The sequence below is a fragment of the Lampetra fluviatilis genome, chromosome 51 (assembly GCF_964198595.1).
Source record: "Lampetra fluviatilis chromosome 51, kcLamFluv1.1, whole genome shotgun sequence".
NCBI lineage: Eukaryota > Metazoa > Chordata > Hyperoartia > Petromyzontiformes > Petromyzontidae > Lampetra > Lampetra fluviatilis.
The window spans coordinates 3,471,308-3,486,008 of record NC_136325.1 but is presented as its reverse complement, the minus strand read 5'-3'; the positions used below and the strand labels follow the sequence as shown (position 1 = coordinate 3,486,008).

General features: G+C 48.7%; 2 protein-coding genes across 10 annotated transcripts in view; one reads left to right on the top strand and one right to left on the bottom strand.

The window, feature by feature from the left end:
* B3GNT5 (UDP-GlcNAc:betaGal beta-1,3-N-acetylglucosaminyltransferase 5) overlaps window positions 1-14,308 on the bottom strand; it is a 60,174-nt gene extending 45,866 nt beyond the window's left edge. For both annotated transcript variants that reach the window (XR_013640205.1, XM_078878584.1), the window contains exon 1: window positions 13,201-14,308. The gene's annotated coding sequence lies outside the window, so the exon portion shown is untranslated. The remainder of the gene's footprint in view (window positions 1-13,200) is intronic.
* Window positions 1-14,701, top strand: part of MCF2L2 (MCF.2 cell line derived transforming sequence-like 2) — a 209,917-nt gene that overhangs the window by 136,807 nt on the left and 58,409 nt on the right. The window lies entirely within an intron of this gene.

Sequence of the window (14,701 nt, the reverse complement as noted above, 5' to 3'; positions counted from 1 at the left end):
GATGAGAATACAATTATATTTGTGATGATGATGAAACAGATGATGATCAAAATGCAGAGGATGATTGATGATGACGACAATGAGGGTGATGAATACATGGCGATCATCATAATTATGATAGTGCTGCTTCTGCTGCTGATACTCTGATAAATCAACCCAATAAGCAGAAAAAACATCATAACAATCAGCACGAAGCTACAACAGTAATTAGACGAAGTTTAATTTCCAGTCAGGGAATGACTCAAGATAAGAGTCGATACAATGAGTTCTGTTCAACAATCGACAATCACGTGGAAGTGTGGAATTTCCACCGCCTACTCAGGTATAACAACAGAGATGAGTGCCAAACTGCTCGATTGAGCAGAGAGACAAAGGCTTTGTGAGGTGCAGAACATACATGGGTCTTCTAAAAAGAAATAAATTAAAACTCCCCACCACGTTTATTCCACATTTTAGTGCGCCGCGGGTGGGGGGGGGCTGTGAATGTGGACAGCAGGAGACCGTGGCTGCACATCGCCTCCAGCTATGCAGGGCGTGCCGGATGGACTGGTTGCCCTGCATGTGCTAGAGGAGGTGGAGGTTGTCAGCGTGGCTCTGTGACAACGTGGGGCAGACGTCCACTCACACAGCACTAGACATAATTATTTACTAATGGTTACCTATTCGGTGCCCCGGCTTCGCGACAAAGTCGTCGCGCGCAAACTTCGTTCCGACGAAAATAAAATTAACTGTGCAGCGTTCGAACGGTTCTTCCCCGTGATGAAAGGCCACTACACGACCAGTGGCGTAGTGGCCATGCCTTGGCACAGGCCCTGGTCAAAGGAATGAAATGGGCCCCCCCCCCTCACTGTCCGATGTCCCACCCTCTCCGTAGCCCCAAATCCTGGTGCCCTCCGGCCCGTGAGAGCCTTGGTGAGGGTTTCCAGACCGAATAAGCACGCCTGTACATGACATTCTTCACATACCTCCCCGAGTTAATTGGTTAAGATCTTAACAGATCCCGCACAAAGAGAAGCAGCGATACCAAAGATCGTTATCTGTGCCTCAAGATAAGTTTGGGGCGTGGGGGGCTGAGTCTCCTGCCCTGCCGAAAGCTTAACCCAAACCCCCGCATACCTTTCCCGATTCAAAAATGTTGTTCCAATATACAGGGTGTTTCAAAACAATGGACCCGGTTTAAAATCGCTATATCTCTGGAACCACGAACCGCCCATGAATGAAACTCTTACCACTTGAAAGGGCCGGGCATAGAGTTTCAAATGATTACCGCTAGCGCACAAATAGCCCCTAGCCTCAGTCATTCGCAAGACGGTGACCCCGCAACACACGGGGCGTTTTGCGTTCTGCAGTTCAGCAAGACTGAATCCGTAATTGCGGTGCAGCGTGCGTTTCAACGGCGTTTTGGCATTGATCCGCCAATGTCAAAGAGCATTCGTCGTTGGAACCGACACTAATCTGGATGACCTCAAAAACAGAATCACGGCAGTGGTGACTTGAGAGGCGTTTGGGACGAATTCAACTATCGTCTCGATGTTGTCCGTACAGCAGGTGGAGGGCACATAGAGCATTTATAAAACGGTTAGTAAAACTTGATAACTCATTAAACCGTTTGTGACTTTTTGTATAATTGTAACATGTTGCCATCGTGAAATATACTGCTTTGAAATTTGGTCCATCTTTTTTAAACACCCTGTAGACAACACTGGCACTTCGCGAAGAAAGTCTTTCCATCGTGGGGGGGGGGGTAACAGCTGGGGCAGAATGCGCCAGGTTATCATGGGCACAGCTCCCAGGGCACAGCTCCCAGCGCACACAGCAAATCGTCGGACATCAGAATCGGAATATTTATTAATCACTGGAGGAATCCGATGAGCTATGAAGCTCTTTGTTTTACATGCGTCCAGTAGAGGCGGGTCAGAACGTTACTACAATAGTACAAAAACACGATCTGGAGTGCAAAGTCCAAGGAAGGTAAACAAATCACCCAAATACATACAAGCTAAACCACATCCCCATCCTACCAGGCAAAGCCCCCACTGAGGCATTCACTTAATTTTCAGAAGCGACCTGGCCACCACAAATGATAACTCAACAAAGTGGGCCCGTCATTTGGACGAATCGGAGAGAACTGGACAATATTATGAGCAGCAGCAGACAAGAGCGTTATTTAGTTTGTGTAGGAGCTAGTAAGAACACGTGCGTTTTCAGTTTAACATTGACTGTGCCCCCACCTCAAACCCAACATAAGTTGAACACCCCCCCCCTCTCTCTCTGTGTGTCTTATTTATCTTTGTATGGCCGATGTTGACTCATTGTTCCTTCTTTGCAAATCGCCTTAATACATTCCTTTAAGTAAGAGGAAGAGATTTAATGCGTCACGTGAACACGTGGAGATGGCTGTTCCGCCGAGGTGGTTGAGCCGGACGGAGTGGTTCGTTGTGGTGGTGGTGGTGACGACGTTGACGCAGATGGCCCCTTTGCATTTTGCTTTGCAAATCGGGGCATCGAGTCCCTCCTACACGTTTCATGGTCAGTCCTGGGGGTGGTGACCACAGTCGACTCCAGACTTTCGGCCACACACCCCCCACCACCAGCCCACATCTATAAAACAAGGCAGACTGAGCTTTGTATCAAAAAAAATGCGGCTCCCCATCTACTTACTGGTGGTCCAATAAGGTTGATCACGTGATCTTGCCCTGTTATAATTATAATTGAACCTCATGGCGGTACCCCGGGGTACCATCGTACCCCGGCTTACGCATAATGTCCGTGATGCAGTGATTTTTACGCTGTTGATGGTCGGCGATGCAGCAATCGACTCATCTCGACGAGCTGTGCACGATGCACCACTACGAGCGTTCAGGGTTTCGGCGCAATCGTCTCCGCTGCGTTTCGACACCGATTTCGGATTGATTGATACCCCAGTCGCGGAGTGAAGTCCACCCCTGGAAGAAAAGTGTCCCAAAAAAAAATTAATTGCCTCGGCCAGTTTGTATTATTGGTACCCCAGGGTACCGCCATAAGGATAAATTGCCCCGTAAATCAACAGCGTCCACGGTCAAAACCCACCTTTGCCCACGTGCCCCACGTGCCCCCACGCACGAGAAAATAATAAAAGTCGAGGGAGCCGGACTCAACGTCGACTGTCGGTGGGGCTACCCCAGAGTGTGATTACTTAGATTGTTTTATTATTACACGCTTTTATTTAACTCACTCTTATAGGCCTCGGCAAGGTAAGGTAAAAGTTAAACGGTAAAAATAACAAGACAAACTTTACCCTACCTTTTACCTTACCACAATACAATCGCTCTATCCTTACCTTTTACCCTTTAGCAGGTAAGGTAAAAGGTAAACGGTAAAAAGCAACGAGCCTACCTTTACCCTACCCTTTACCCTTACCCCATGAAAATTACCCGATTACAGGGCAATTACTGGGGTACTACACATGAAAAAGTTTAATAACGGTAAATGCTAGGTAGAGCGCTTTATACATATAGAACTCTCGATTCCAATTTTACACGCTTTCTTTGAACTTACTCTTTTGTTGTCATTGTTGTTGTTGTTATATCCTCAAATCTTGCAACTCAATTTTAACCCACTTCCCAATGTGGTATCGACTGCAAACTTGGTATATGTATGTCATACTGATGACAATACTATATTCTATCATAAAAAAAAATATTTTTAACACTCTTTTTACACGCTTTCTATTAACTCACTGTCTGTTGTTTTTGTCGTATCCTCAAATCTTGTAATTCAATTTTAACCCACTTCCCAATGCGGTATCAACTGCAAACTTGGTATATGTATGTCATACTGATGACATTACTATATTCTATCATAAAAACATAAAAAATATATATATATTTTTTAACACTCTTTTTACACGCTTTCTATTAACTAACTCTTTTGTTGTTGTCGTATCCTCAAATCTTGTAACTCAATTTTAACCCACTTCCCAATGTGGTATCAACTGCAAACTTGGTATACTTGTGTCATACTGGTGACAATACCATATTTTATCATAAAAAATGAAAATATATTTTTAAACAATCTTTTTTATGTTATGTTTCGGCTTGGGTCTAATTGTCCACGCTCAACTCACGTTGGCTGAAAATCACCACGATCCCTTACATTATGGCAAGCCTCGGGGCCACTTCCTGGAGTCGTGGAGTTCTTCCATTACCAGTAAGGTACATTTCATTAAAGCGTGTTTAAAAAAAAAAACAACTTTTAAATATTACTTATCGGTGCTATAAATGTCCAGATGACGATGGGCCACTTTGTTGAGCTATCGTTTGTGTTAGCCAGGTCGCCTCTGAAACAAAAAACGAATTAATGCCTTAGTGGGCTTTGTTTGGTAAGACGGGGATGGTTTCGTTGTATTTGTTTGAGTGATTTGTTTACATTTCTTCTACTTTGGACTACTATCATGTTTATGTACTGTTTGTTGTTGTAACGTTCTTACCCGCCCCTACTGGGCATCTGTGATGAAGAGCTTCGTGGCTTATCGGATTCCTCCAGTGATAAACAGATTCTGATTGATTCTGAATGCCGGTGGTGGTGGTGCAGAGTTTTCGCGTGTGCCTGCGGTCAATTGTCGTGACATCTCCACGCTTATGTAATTGCACTGTACGTTGCTGCTGGCATTCTGACAAGCGAGTGAGTGTTTTACCGTGGCAGCAGCAGCAGCAGCAACAACAACAGCAGCGACGAATATAATACCCTTTTGCTATCTCATGCACGTGGGTTTCATCCTACCTCTGTCGAGAGCAAAAACGCCGAGGAACGGTCGGTAACTTTGGGGTTGTTTTGCATGGCTGTTGCATACGCGCACTGAAAAAAGAAGCGTTTAATCAAAGGCACGTGGTGTAATATGCACCCAAACACATGTGTACACACACACACACTCATGGAAGAGCGTTAATATGAATACTATATATGCAAAGAGACAAATATTCCCCCCCCCCACCAACTTAGCCTTAAGACTATGACGCCAAGTGCTGTTTCACTGTCACCTATTAGAGGGCACAAAAATACAATAAAACCAGCATGGCACACGGACGAGAGAGGGCATGGGTATCACAACTGCTCCGGTCACTTGACCCCTTTGTCTCTAAAGAAACAATCTCGGCCCACATTAAGACGCAAAAACAGACAAATATCCCCCGTGTAGCCATAACAGACTGTTGGGGCAAGTGCTGTTCGCGTGGGAGGAGCAGCACCTATGAAGGCCGGCACGGCCCTTTGTTTACACATCGCACCAGGTACTCATTTGAGGCCGAGTCGACCTAGGGGATGACCAGATACCGATTCAGATAATCATCACTGTGCGTGTTGGCCGTGAATGGGAATTGAACCCAGGTCGCCAGGTTCGTAGCGCATCAGGCTAACCATTACTCGAGCGCTCCCCCCCACATTAAGACACACGCGCACACAGGCACTTACATATTGCACTTATATGGGAGTCGTGTGGCCAACACCACATCAATACTCCCTTAACCCTGCAGTGCTGGTGTTTGCATGCTGCATCGGACTGTATAGACCTCAGGGGAGGCCCAGTGGGAGGCCCACTACAGCTTCAAATACCACTTGGCACTGATCTAACTGATGAGTGTGAATTGTATCCCAGTCGATCCATGTAGCCTTTTAACAGGCTGCCGGGGCTAGTGCTGTTAGTGGCGTGGCGCCTATTAAGGCAGGCACGGCACACGCATTAATCTCCCAAGTGCTGATGATGTTGGAGCTCAGTAACATCCATCGTTATCGCTTGAAGTCAAGCGAGCTCTTTTGGACCCATACGCTTCAACCGAAACAATCCAAATTCAACCACGATAAAGTTTGGGGAGCTGAATGGAGTTCAAAAAAAGAACTCACGAACGAACACCTTGTGAAAGACCCAACGCAGAAGGTCTCTGGGTTTGATCTTCCACGAAGCTCACAGTCTACCCCAAGCCGCATCCCACTGCACAAACCATGGCAGATGTGTATACCTGATGCACGAATGAAAATGTAAAAACACTCTCCAGTTTTTCACTGTGGTCATCCAGAACAGGCCGTTCAACGAATAATAACGCAATTCCGGATCCATCAGCAGCTGTACAAAGGAAGAAGGCCAGTGACGATCTGGGCTCGTCCTGGGCCTCCCCTAGGTCGACTCACCCTCAGAATGAGTACCCGGCGTGGTGTAAAAATCGCTACTGGGGAGACAAAGGCGGCCCGGCGTGATGCTGGCTACCCACCCCCCCTCGTGTGCTTGCTGACAGCATTTACCCCAACAGTTTGCTAAGCCTATACTGGGGATCTTTGTCTTTATATGTTTATACTCGCACAAACGCACACCTAAATTATTCACACAGGCTCATAGTACACACTTAAGTGCAATAATCTCAGTGGATTGGTGTGCAGTCATGGCAATGCATTCCATTACACGCGACAAAGATTCACCAAACTTTTGACGGCAGAACATCTAAATATTGTATTGACACACACACACACAGGTACGCGCGGCGCGTCTTTAACCTGGGCCATTAACATAAACGAAATTCACGTGAGAACACATGAACGTCGCGTTAATGTTCGGGTAAATAATTTTTGTTGTGTACATGTAGTAATTTGCATCAATCCGCGACACTAAGCCGAAGACTAACATGGCAGGCTTTACACTTCATTAATCAGAACTTTAAGCCCAATACGTAAGTGTTACGCCAAACAACTTAATTTATTTGCCTAATTCTCAGCATATTTTGAATCGTACGTATCTGTTGACGTTATTTCCGTCACAGTACGTAACATATTTGCATACCGTATATTGCATCAAGCGTGCTATTTGCATCTCTGACTTTTGAAGAATGTGCATCCGCAGTGTTTTTTGCTCAGAAGGCCGCGAGGAAACACAAAACATGAAAGCATCCAAAACCGGTGCCAGCAAGTTTGCCCAAGACCTGGATCTATATTGGGATGTTTAGCCAACTCCATCAATTTGTTTTTGTTAATACACGCGGGAGGAAACCTGAGTTACCTGAGAAATCTCAGCGTCACTGATGGATTACACGTCAGCTTATTAATCTACCTGCTTTACTGCTACAACCTACACATACAGAGGGTGATCCATCTCGCGCTTGTTATTGCTGTCCTCATCGCCTTGACTTCATTTGCTATGCCAGCGTGATGGAATCCATAATCGACAATCAGCGTCCTCCGTCACTTGGAAGCATTTTCACTTCTTGGCGACCATCGGAATCATAGATAGCATCAAGCACGGTCTGCAGGTGAGCTGTCAGCCCACGTGACTCACGTCGAGAGCTCATGCCTTGAATAATTTGGAGACTCCGTGATCACACCGCTTGACATTACTAAAGCATTTCACCGTGTCCGGAATCCCACGCTAATTGCCAAGCTACCATCAGCCGGCATCCACTTTAATCTGCACGCTTGGGTTTCTCAGTTCCGAAGGGAGCGATCATCAGACATAGTTCTTGATGGTGGCCAATCCGCGACTCTTCACCATCAACTCCGGCATTCCACAAGGGTCTCTCCTTGATCTCTGACATTATTTTTCTTTTTGATTTAAAGCTTTCGTGACTGCAGGGATTCATATTCTTGTTTTTAATTTTATTGTTTCCCTTCTACGTGACTTTACCGAAAGAACCAAAGAATATTATTTTTTTTCTCTTTGTGAATCGCTTTGTCTTCCAATTCGCAATGTGATCCACTCGTTTGTAGACGAGAGGACACATTGTGCATCATACTCGTTCAAATCACAAGCTGCAAGTAAGAGACATTTCGCCGCCCAACATGAGGATACTTCACCGTACCATCACCGCTCGCTTGAATACAGTTCTTGATTGGGGCAACAAAAACCTGGTCGCGTACAGACCGATAAAAAAGCCACAGTAAATTATAATATCGTGTAATACTGGGCAATGCTACAATTGCTCCCATCATATTTAACGCCGACATCATTGTCCACAGTAAAACCATGAGTCTGTTGGCACAACGCTCAAATCGGACCCTATCGTGGAGCGGCTGTGTTACGAATCTGGCGACGGGGGCTTTGAATAAAAAAATGTTCTTATGCCAAAGCCTCGAACTCTGAGCAATCTTCACGACAACACAACACACACACACATTCGGCCAAAGTCTGGAGTTCCGTTGTCATATTCGGGGTGAAGCACTCGGTTGCCTTCATCGCTGTTGAATTAAAATTGAAGATGACTGGTCATCCAGCACTCACCGATTCACCGAAGTCACTCGCTCACCGACGGTCAGTCGCCTCCTCGTTACTTCTCTATTGCTACTACTACCATGGTTACCGTTCCTGGGAACTTCACTCATTGATTTAACCACCAATGTTGAAGACTCGGTCTCTACCAGACACTGAATGTTTCGTTTAAGCCGCACTGTGTTCAACCACCACACTGCAGGTCACAACAAGTTTAAGTTTAATTTATTAGGATTTACCCTGTGAGCCATTCGGCTCACTCACTCACCACACTGCAGGTCACAACATCCCACGCTCACCCACTCACTCACCAACTCACTCACCACACGGCAAGTCACAACAACCCACGATCACCCACTCACTCACCAACTCACTCACGCACCACACGGCAAGTCACAACAACCCACGATCACCCACTCACTCACCAAGTCACTCACGCACCACACGGCAAGTCACAACAACCCACGATCACCCACTCACTCACCAACTCACTCACCACACGGCAAGTCACAACAACCCACGATCACCCACTCACTCACCAACTCACTCACCACACGGCAAGTCACAACAACCCACGATCACCCACTCACTCACCAACTCACTCACTCACCACACGGCAAGTCACAACAACCCACGATCACCCACTCACTCACCAACTCACTCACCACACGGCAAGTCACAACAACCCACGATCACCCACTCACTCACCAACTCACTCACTCACCACACGGCAAGTCACAACAACCCACGATCACCCACTCACTCACCAACTCACTCACCACACGGCAAGTCACAACAACCCACGATCACCCACTCACTCACCAACTCACTCACCACACTGCAGGTCACAACATCCCACGCTCACCCACTCACTCACCAACTCACTCACCACACTGCAGGTCACAACAACCCACGCTCACCCACTCACCAACTCACTCACCACACGGCAAGTCACAACAACCCACACTCACCCACTCACTCACCACACTGCAGGTCACAACATCCCACGCTCACCCACTCACTCACCAACTCACTCACCACACGGCAAGTCACAACAACCCACGATCACCCACTCACTCACCAACTCACTCACCACACTGCAGGTCACAACATCCCACGCTCACCCACTCACTCACCAACTCACTCACCACACTGCAGGTCACAACAACCCACGCTCACCCACTCACCAACTCACTCACCACACGGCAAGTCACAACAACCCACACTCACCCACTCACTCACCACACTGCAGGTCACAACATCCCACGCTCACCCACTCACTCACCAACTCACTCACCACACGGCAAGTCACAACAACCCACGATCACCCACTCACTCACCAACTCACTCACCACACTGCAGGTCACAACATCCCACGCTCACCCACTCACTCACCAACTCACTCACCACACTGCAGGTCACAACAACCCACGCTCACCCACTCACCAACTCACTCACCACACGGCAAGTCACAACAACCCACGATCACCCACTCACTCACCAACTCACTCACCACACGGCAAGTCACAACAACCCACACTCACCCACTCACTCACCACACTGCAGGTCACAACATCCCACGCTCACCCACTCACTCACCAACTCACTCACCACACGGCAAGTCACAACAACCCACGATCACCCACTCACTCACCAACTCACTCACGCACCACACTGCAGGTCACAACAACCCACGCTCACCCACTCACTCACCAACTCACTCACCACACTGCAGGTCACAACAACCCACGCTCACCCACTCACCAACTCACTCACCACACTGCAGGTCACAACATCCCACGCTCACCCACTCACTCACCAACTCACTCACCACACTGCAGGTCACAACAACCCACGCTCACCCACTCACCAACTCACTCACCACACTGCAGGTCACAACAACCCACGCTCACCCACTCACTCACCAACTCACTCACCACACGGCAAGTCACAACAACACCCCTTTATCCACACACACACTAACACTGCAGGTCACAACCTCCGATTAGCATGGTTGGCTACGTACGGTGCGAAATAGGCTTAACATTCATACAACATGCCCTCACCCACTCACTCGCTAACCCACTCACTCACCGACCCACTCACTCACAACACAGCAGGTCACAACACGCATCTTTCTGAGTGTTCCTCTCCCACACTGCTCCACTTTGGAATTGCACTGCCATTAGTACTCTTCCCAAGCCTTTACAAAGAATAGCTTTGCTCAATTTACGATTGTTTTAACTCTTATCCAGCACAACCTTCATAAGTGCTGTTTGTGGCTGGCTGCCTTTTTAAACCCTTTGCTCAGCAATTGTGTAAAAAGAAACAACCCTGGCAAGCCAGGAGATGTATGCATACGTGTTCTACTGTACACATATATACTGTACCATAGAGTTGTGTGCATAGCAGCATAGCAGACAGAGCACTTGACTCACAACATCATTGTATCTCTGGGGTGGATAAAATTAGTACCAAGTACAGTACCGTATGTGGAAAATCTAAAGTGGGTGTTCAAAAGAAATGAGTTTGAGTTCGAAAACTCATTTCTTCCGAACTGCTTTTTGTGTTTAGTGTGTTGTCCCTTCCCCCGCACATCTGATTATCACGGTTGGCAACGTACTGTGCGAAAGAAGTTCAACAAATACGTACAACAGAGACAGTTCTCCAATGAACAAAAACCGTGTTGACTCTTACCACCGATGGTGGAAGACCCTCCACTAGGAGGGCGAGCTAGGTGAGCTCCTGTACAGTCTTATCTTGGCCTACCTAACTCTTTCACGTCAGCCAGACGTCTTGGAAGAAGAAGGCAGCAACCCAGACTTTGCTCCACCACGTGTGTGATAACCTGCCGCTCGACTAAGTTATATCGCTGGCTGGACAAAGGCGAGGGCAATTTGATAAACTCGCACCACCGTTTCAGCTGCCGTGCAGGTCCACTGAACTTCTGGTTGAATAGTACCATCGGATCCATAATACATGTTTTTTTTGGGGGGTTAGATCGCGTAATTATATAAATCTGTCATTAAACTCGCCACCACCCGACAGCTAATTAGTAAGGGTTCATCTTGGTTCTTTCAGTAAAGTCACGTAGAAGGGAAGTAATAAAATAATAAAAATAAAACATAATAAAATAATTCTCACGACGTTTCGGCCACAACGCAAGCAGCCGTCCTCAGGTGAAGAACAGGTCTGTCGGAAAGACAGTGTCTGCAGTCACGAAAGCTTTAAATCGAAATTTAGTAAGGGTTGTCACGTAAACAGAACGTGGCCAATTCGTCACTAGTACAGCACACCGGTGTTGGAGAGCAAAGCCACGACATTTACTAATTGGCTGTGTCGGGTGGTGGCGGGTTTAACGACACATTTATATATTTACGCGATGATCTTGTTCGCGAAAGCCTCCTACGTGTTGAAGTACCATAGAAACGTGGAGTTTCCACCACCGTCCACGTAAGAACACGCCGAAAAGAGGCGACTACGAGAGGCGATTTATCAACGCCAACTCTGTGGTGTTACGAACTCGCACAACAACAAGAAGCTAAATTAAAAGCCAAGAGACGCGGGCTGTGGTTGAGCACATGAAAGGAAGGAACGCGACGGACGGACACTCGTCCGTGGAAAGGCGAGAGGCCCTGCCGTGTGTTGTTTTACTGCCGACTGATGCGAAAAACGATCCCTGATCGTCCGCCGCAGCCACTCTGCGTGACTGTTCCTGTGGCTGTCTGGACCACCACCACCACCACCCAGCCCCGGCAAATGTTCAGACGTGGCTAGGAGAGACACCTTGCAGGAATTTGGACGAAACAATTATTGGTGATTTTAGACATGGCTAGGAGAGACACCTTGCAGGAATTTGGACGAAACAATTATTGGTGATTTTCGACGTAGCTAGAAGACACCTTGCAGGAATTTGGACTAAACAATTATTGGTGATTTTCGACATGGCTAGGAGAGACACCTTGCAGGAATTTGGACTAAACTATTATTGGTGATTTTAGACGTGGTTAGGAGAGACACCTTGCAGGAATTTGGACTAAACAATTATTTTTTTTTTAAAGCTTTCGTGACTGCAGGGATTCATATTCTTGGTTCTTTCGGTAAAGTCACGTAGAAGGGAAATAATAAATTAATATTTTGTTTTATATTTATATTATATTATTATTTCCCTTCTACGTGACTTTACCAAAAGAACCAAGAGTATAAACAATTATCGGTGAAGGGAAGTAATAAAATAATAAAAATAAAACAATATTTTTATTTTATTACTTCCCTTCTACGTGACTTTACCGAAAGAACCAAGAAGATGAATCCCTGCAGTCACGAAAGCTTTAAATCGAAAATTATCGGTGATTTTCGACGTGGCTAGGAGAGACACCTTGCAGGAATTTGGACTAAACAATTATTGGTGATTTTCGAATCTGCCTCTTTGTTCTCTCTCTCTCTCCGTCTCTCCATTCAGCAAAGTTACATGAAACGCCCGGTCGTGCCGGCGACTGCACCTCCAAATACAGAGTGCAGCAGGGGCAACAAAGTCGGGCTGAATGCTGAGTCAGTATCCAGACGTTGTGTGCATTTCATATAATTGCTGTGCGAGTGACATTCCTCCATTCCCGTGGCGACACGGGAACCATCGAAAGCTATGCACTTTGAAATCTCGTTGTCTATTAGCACTGCAGTTTTCTTGTCCACCGCCTCTCGCACGCAACTCCGATTTAGCGCGGTCGGCTGCTGCGTACGGTGCGAAAGAAGTTCGACACGCACGCGTACAAGCGGCGAGCGCATCTCCACACGGGGTCTCTGTCGCTTTGACACCAGGAAAGGCAGAGATAGGCAAGGGCTTACCTGCAAAAGGTGCGGCGCTTGTGCACCCCCTGCCAAAATGTTCACGGTCACACTTCTTTCGCGCCGTACGTCGCCAAACCCGTGACAAATGACTTCGCAGCCACGGCGCTCCGGTGTTCGTGTCACGGTACCTTGGCGTGAGCCGGTGTGGTGGCCGCGACTCCTTGGCCCGGTGCGGCTGTGGTGGATGGTGGCGGTGGTGGTGGTAGTTCGCCCGCGTACAAAATTCTCACGAGGGGGGGGCGGCTCGTGACTCGCTCTGGAGGTTGACGCGGGCCGGCAGGGCGCTCCGTCCCCTCTTCACTCCTCCATCATCAGTCGAACGTGGTGGGGTGGTGGGGGGGGGTCTGACGAAGCGTGGCACGTTCCTGGTGGCACCGTGCCACCGGCGAACGGGAGAGGGGGGGGTGGCGTCCGCGACTTTTGAGGCTCGGTTGGCTCCAAAACTAATTTTTCTTTTTTTTTAAATGAACATCTTAAAACTGTACAGGATCGTCCGCCGTCGGTTGCCTTTGTAACTATAAATAGGGCTCGGCTCGCCCGGTCACAGAAATATACTTTGACCCACTGTTTGACCGAATGCACAAGCCACTCACACACACACAACCTAAAGCCTAAACCATAGCAAGAGCTGGAAAGGAAATGAGGAGTGGGTGGGTGGGTGGAGGAGAGGAGGAGGAAGGATGGGGGGGTGGGTGGAGTGAACGGAAATTGGTCTCATCAGCTGGTGGCAGGAAAAATGTGTAAAAGTTCCTCTCTCTCCTCCTCCATCGGGCGATCACCGGACTCGAAATCTCCGATGGGTCTCCAGGACCCCTCGTCCGTCACCCTCTCGGCCACGTCCCCGCACCGGCGCTCGTATTAGGCGACGAGCAACAGGCGACGTCCAACTCGGTCCGCTGGAATCGCAGCGCGCACGACGGCCGCCTCGCACCTCCGACTCCCATGTCGCTCCGTCTCTCTCTCGCTCCCTCGCTCCGTGTCTCTCTCTCTCTCGCGAAGACGACAATGACGGGAAAGTCCTCGTTGTGTTAGGTGGGGGGGGGGATCACACGCTGGCCCCCCTCTCTCTCTCGCCTTCTCTCTCGCTCTCTCGCCGGCTACCGCCCTCGAACCTCCTCCTCCTCCTCCCCCGCCACCACCACCGCCGCCCCGCAGAAGCAGAATGAAGTCAGCCGTCGATGCGCATCGCGAGTCGGCGAATGCATCTGCCCCGAGGGGCGTAAAAGGAAGAGGGGGAGGGAGGGTGGTGGGGGTAGAGAGGGAGGGGTGGGGAAGGGAGGGATGGTGGTGGGGGGAGGGATGGTGGTGGGGGGAGGGATGGTGGTGAGGGGAGGGATGGTGGTGGGGGGAGGGATGGTGGTGGGGGGAGGGATGGTGGTGGTGGGGGGGGGAGGGATGGTGGGGGGGAGGGATGGTGGTGAGGGGAGGGATGGTGGTGAGGGGAGGGATGGTGGTGGGGGGAGGGATGGTGGTGGGGGGAGGGATGGTGGTGGTGGGGGGAGGGATGGTGGGGGGGAGGGATGGTGAGGGGGAGGGATAGTGGTGGTGGGGGGGATGTTGGGGGGGAAGGGAGGGATGGTGGTGGGGGAAGGAAGGGATGGTGGGGGGGGATAGGAGGAGGGATGGTGG